Source organism: Propithecus coquereli, unplaced genomic scaffold (genome assembly GCF_000956105.1).
Source record: "Propithecus coquereli isolate 6110/MARCELLA unplaced genomic scaffold, Pcoq_1.0 Scaffold285, whole genome shotgun sequence".
NCBI classification, from domain to species: domain Eukaryota; kingdom Metazoa; phylum Chordata; class Mammalia; order Primates; family Indriidae; genus Propithecus; species Propithecus coquereli.
In genome coordinates, this window is record NW_012148452.1 from 2,799,671 (window position 1) to 2,805,222 (window position 5,552).

Below are 5,552 nucleotides of genomic sequence, written 5' to 3' on the forward strand. Positions count from 1 at the left end.
TAAATACTTTAAAGTGTTCTTATAGCTTGAATATTAAAAGCCTCAAAATAATAGAAATGAGCAATTTACAGAATATTTAAAAAATATTTATATCCCAGATATTAAATTGACTTTTGAGTTAGATACGATTGATTCAAACTAAACTTACCCTACACCAAAAATGCCTTTCCAAGATTTCTGAGAATTACTAGGGCTCACAGTGGCTTTTATTTTTGAGTTTCTGCTTCTGCTTAATTCCAGGCTTGTCCATCTCTCACCTCCCCGAGCTGTTCTCAGTGGTCTGTTTCATGCCATACCAGACGCAGAACTTGGCCCCCTTGCTTTGATTCTTGGCCTCCCCCAAGCATTTACACTAGGCATTTGTATGTGTAGCATACTTTTCTGAAGACTTGGTGAGGTAGAAAGGGTTTGTATTTAGAATTCTGCAAATAATTTTAAATGGATTGTTCGCCATCCCTCTTCTTAAAAGGCCTTGGTCACTTTACCACTTTGTCACCTTTCCTTGTCATTAGTCAATATGGCCTTCTGCTGTGATGTGTTCTTTCCTGGTACTAACACCAGACCTTTTCTTCTCTGGTCTCTTTTTCTGCTCTTTCCCCAGGCCCTCAATTCCTGTGCATAGTTAGGCAGAGAAGGCTAGGTACCTTTTCTATTTTCTGATGTCCTTGAGGCTTCATCTTCCCCCGCCAAAAACAGCCTGTCAAGATGTATTCCTCAACAAAGACAGTCACCTCCCTAAGAGGAACTCTGGTGACTGCTGTTAAAATACTAATTTCCTCTCTTTCACTGCATATTGTAGTTATAAATGTAACTGATAAAATAATTAGCACATTAATTATCTTTATTAACTCTTCCCGTTGTTTTTTTCCTAAGTAAAACCTTATCCCTTGGTCAGTGGTGTTGATTGATGAGTCTTAATTGACCTTGACTTCCTGCTTTGAAACATAAGAGTTGTGAAATATTGGCATCATTATGACACCTAATCACATTTTCATTTTTTTAGGGACAGGGAACAAATGACTTATGATTAAGCTAGAACCTAACTCTGCTAAAAAAGTTAGTTTTGTAATTAAAGTGTAAGCAGAAAATACAATTCATGAAGTTGCAAATTATTCTTCTGTGATAGAACTTAGCCTAACGGTTGGTCTATGAAAACATGGCTATATAAAAGGTCCTATGGCATTAAGTGACCTTAACCAAAGTTAGTGTGTAAGATTTACATACTGCCTATTAGAGGCAGTACAACATAGTGAAGAGGAAGAGAGCTTTTGGTGTTAGGAAAACCTAAGTTAAAATCTGGATTCTGTTCTTTACTGTGACCTTGAACGTGTAATGATATATACCATATAACTGGCTTAGTATGGTGCCTGGTTACATAGTAAGTAGTCACTACATAGTATCAATAGAATTTTAGCAATAATTACTATTATTTTTATAATACCTGATAGTCTCAGGTTTATTGCCATGAATTACTTTTCAGATGACTAGTCTTACTTTAAATTCACATGAGCTCTTAGTGTTGCGTCAATGCTATAATATTTCCTAGTCAATACATTCCCTGTTCTCTAAAGCTGCGGTCCTCAACCCCCAGGCCACAGACTGGTACCGGTCCGTGACCTGTTAGGAACTGGGACACACAGCAGGAGGTAAGTGGCAGGTGAGTAAGCGAAGCTTCATCTGTATTTGTAGCTGCTCCCCATCACTTGCATCACCACGTAAGCTCCGCCTTCTGTCAGATCAGCTGCAGCATTCGATTCTCATAGGAGCATGAACCCTACTGTAAACTGTACATGTGAGGGATCTAGTTGTGCGCTCCTTATGAGAATCTAATGCCTGAGGGTCTGAGGTAGGGGTGAGGCAGTGATGCTAGTGCCAGGGAGCAGCTGCAGATACAGATTATCATTAGCAGAGAGGTTTTTCTGCACAATAAATATAATGCACTTGAATCATCCTGAAAGCCTCCCCTGACCCCCATCCGTGGAAAAATTGTCTTCCATGAAACCAATCCTTGGTGTCAAAAAGGTTGGGGACTGCTGCTCTAAAGCCATTCTATCATATCTTCTCTGTGCTCCAGCTTCCAGCACCCTTCTTCTCTCTTCATTCATGGCTATGACCTTGTTTCTTATTTTACTGAGAAAATAGAAGCAGCTAGAAGAGAACTTTCATATCTTCCCACCAACATATCTATCAGTCTACCTCCAGTTGTAACCCTACCCTCTGCCTTTCCTCCTGTTACAATGGAAAAGGGCCAGTCCTTCCATCTGTATACAGAATCCCATCCCCTTTCGTGTACTCAGACTTAGCACCCACTACTATCCCCCTTATTCTTCAATAATCACATTTTATCTTTTTTTTTTTTTTTTTTATTGAGACGGGACCCCACTCTGTCACCCTGGGTGGAATACCGTGGTGTGATCACAGCAAAGCACTGCAGCTTCCAACTCCTGGGCTCAAGGGTTCCTCTTGCCTCAGCTTCCAAGTAGCTAGGACTACAAGTGCATGCCACCACACTCGGCTCATTTTTTTATTTTTTATAGAGAAGGATCTTGCTGTGTTGCTCAAGCTGGTCTCAAACTCCTAGGCTCAGGCAGTCCTCCCACCTCTGCCTCCCAAAGTGTTGGGATTACATTTTATCTTCTGTTAGATAATTCCCATCAGCATGCAAACATGTCTTCACAGGTCCTGTATTTAAAAAATTACTTTCACCATTCCTTCATTCATATTTCCATCTAGCTGTTGCTCCATTTTTTCTGCTCTCCTTAGAGAAAAGCTCCTTGAAACCATATCTTTACCTCAACTGCTCCAAACAGGTTTTATTCCTTCTGCTCAATTGAAGCTGCTCTTGACAAGGTTTCCAATGACTGTCACATTGCCAAATCCAGTAGTCAATTCTCAGCCCCCATTTTACTCTACTTGAGCAACATTTGGACAGATTACTTCAACCTTCCTGAAATACTTTCTTCTGGCTTCTGGAATATCACCCTTTCCTGATTTTCCTTCCACATCACTGGATAACTCTGTAGTTTCTTTTACTGAATCCACTTCTACTTACCTGTCTTGTAAATATTGATTAGCCCTAGAGCTCAGTTCTTGGATCTCCTTTCTTTCTATTCAATTCCCAGGTATTCTCAACCAGTCTTATGCTTTTATTATCACCTTTATAGTGATGTCACCTAAAGCTGTATCTTAAGTCTCAACCTTCCCTGAACTTCAGGCTTGTATACCCTATTGCCTACACTGCATCTTGGATGCCCAGTAAGTGTCTCAAACTTAACATATTTACACTTCCGCCAATTTTACTCATTTTACTTATAAATAGTACTTCTAGTCACCTAGCCAGGCAGAAATCTTGGAATCTTCCTTCACTCCTTTCTCTCACACATCTTGTCCATCAGCAAGTCTTAGCTCTCTGTAGATCCAAAATCTGACCAATTCCCACCACCTTTACAAGCTATCACCATAGTCCAAGCCACTATCTTCTCTCATCTAGATGACTGCAGTAGCTTCTTCATTGGTCTTCCTGCTTCCACTGTTAGCCTCTACAATTTTTTTCTGCACACAGCAATCAGAGTGACCCTTTAAAATCTGTAATTATTTTGCTATTTAAATTTCTCTAATAGTTTTCCATACATTTAGAATAAAATCTAAAAATCTTTACTATGTTCTACAAGCTGCTGAATGATTTGGCTCCTGGCAACTGTTCTGACATCATCTCCTGCCACCTTCCACCTCCCTTGTCTCTTCTAGCCACAGTAACCTCTTCACTGTTCTTTGAGCACACCAAACATATTCCTGCCTTCATACTTGCTATTCTCTGTGCCTGAAACGTTCTTCTCCCAGATATTCACGTGGTGTGTTCCTTCATTTCATTCAGTTCTCTGCTTAAATGCTGGCTAATAATAGAAACCTTCCTGACCATGCTGTCTGAAATAGCACCCCATTCCCATGTCCTGCCCTCCTTCCGTGTCTCTTCTTTATTCTTGTTTTTCTTCTATAGTGTTTATCATTACTTGCTATTTTCTGTAATTCCCATCCCCCTTTCTAGAAGGTTAGTTCCCTGAGGGCAAGGACTTTGTTTTATTCATTGATGTAGGCCCACAATCTAGAATATTACCTGTGGAATTCCATGTTTGTTGAATAAATAAATGAATTGCTTGTTTTCTATATTATATATACTCTTATCTTACTAATGTACTTTTTAAAAAAATCCTTGGGAAAAAGTAATCTTTTAAAAAATTGTAAAATTCACATAAAATTTACCATTGTAACCATTTTTCAAATCTGAAATTAAACTTATTCTTTAGTAAATTTATAATACCACTTTACTGCAGTCTTCGACTCCAAGACACTTTAGATAATATTTGGTTGCTAAGAAAGGCATGAGTTATAGTAAGCGTTCTTGTTCCAAAAGTCTGGGCCCTTCCATCCACATCAGCCCTTTTCCAAAATAACCTGTAGATCTTCAGCTCTTGTATACTGTGGATCTACAATCAGAAATTTTATCTGCCCTGTTATCTCATTCCATGCAACTCCTAGTATTGTGTGGGTCAAAACTCCCCTGATCATCATTGGTGTTCCTTCGGTTTGGAAACGATCAGCCAGTTCCTGTCCTTGAGAGACCATTTCTGAACCTGGGCTGACAAACAGTATTTTAAAGTTTACAGTTTAGTAGCATTAAGTACATTCACGTTTGAACCATCTCACCATCCATCCACCTATAGAATTTTTTTCATCTTTCCAAATTGAAACTCCATACCTCTACCTCTTAACCGATAGACCCTGGCAACCACTGTTCTACTTTTTTTGTATCTATGAATTTGACTATTCTAGGTACCTCATATAAGTAGAATTATATGGTATTTGTCCTTTTGCGATTAGCTTATTTTAATTAACATAATACCTTCAAGGTTCATCCATGTTGTAATGTGTCAATTTCCTTCCTTTTTAAGACTAAGTAATATTCCATTGTGTGTATGTATGTACCATATTTTGTTTATCCATTCATCTGTTGATGGATGCTTGGATTGCTTCCACATTGGCTATTGTGAATAATACTGCTATGATCATGGATGTTCAAGAAACCAATTTTAAGTGAAACCGATGGTCTCCTCTCCCTCTACAGGATGCTTATCAGGATAAATTGCTTGTTCTTTGTGGATAGTTTGTAATTTCCTAGATGAATGAACACCTGCTCCTAGTGACTGGTCTATCTTTTACAAAATATGGTCCAAATTAGGTACTATTCCAAATGCTTTCTAGATTTTCTCAAAGGTGTTAATAGAATTCCATTTTATTTGAATCAGCTATCCTGCTCAGGCTATGGATCAATTCTGCAGAGCTGTGTTCCACAAATATAGTGACAAAAGTCTCTTTATGTCTAGAATGAAATAAAGTCTGAATGTCAAAGTGAATAATAAAAAAAAAACAAGCAGAATTTTGGAGCTGAAAAATTGAATTGAAAAACTGAAAAATTCATCAGTCTCAACAGTAGAATTGATCGAGCAGAAGAAAGAATTAGTGAACTTGAAGACAGGCTATTTCAAAATGCACAG

General features: G+C 38.4%; 1 protein-coding gene across 1 annotated transcript in view; it reads left to right on the top strand.

The window, feature by feature from the left end:
- Positions 1-5,552, top strand: part of HSF5 (heat shock transcription factor family member 5) — a 32,575-nt gene that overhangs the window by 25,614 nt on the left and 1,409 nt on the right. The window lies entirely within an intron of this gene.